The sequence below is a fragment of the Pteropus medius genome, unplaced genomic scaffold (genome assembly GCF_902729225.1).
Source record: "Pteropus medius unplaced genomic scaffold, Ma_sr-lr_union100, whole genome shotgun sequence".
In the NCBI taxonomy this organism is placed as follows: domain Eukaryota; kingdom Metazoa; phylum Chordata; class Mammalia; order Chiroptera; family Pteropodidae; genus Pteropus; species Pteropus medius.
In genome coordinates this window covers 3,308,645-3,309,069 of record NW_024353787.1, presented here as the reverse complement: position 1 = coordinate 3,309,069, position 425 = coordinate 3,308,645, and the positions used below count along the sequence as shown (strand labels likewise).

The 425-nt window shown below is 36.7% G+C and overlaps 1 pseudogene; it reads left to right on the top strand.

Moving 5' to 3' along the window:
• LOC120593327 (uncharacterized) lies at positions 1–119 on the top strand (annotated as a pseudogene).
• Positions 120–425: the final 306 nt, after the last annotated feature.

Below are 425 nucleotides of genomic sequence, written 5' to 3'. Positions count from 1 at the left end.
ATCTATGGCCATGCCACCCTGAACATGCCCAATCTTGTCTGATCTCAGAAGCTAAGCAGGGTCAGGCCTGGTTAGTACTTGGATGGGAGACCACCTAGGAAGAGCAGGTGCTGTAGGTGTAAAAAATAATAACAAAATAAAATAAAAAAATAAAAAGAACAATACCCAGTGTTAATGAAATATAGAGTAATTAGAACTCTGATACAATGCTGGTAAGAGTGTAATGATACAACCATTTTGATAAACTGTTTGACGATATCTACTAAAGCTAAACATACCTACCCAATGACCCAGCAATTCTACTCCTAGATATAGTCTCTCTCCAAATGAATACAAATGTCCATCCAAAACAGGTATAAGAATGTTCATAGCAACTTAATTCATAATGATCCCAAACTGGAAACAACACAAATGCCCATCAATTG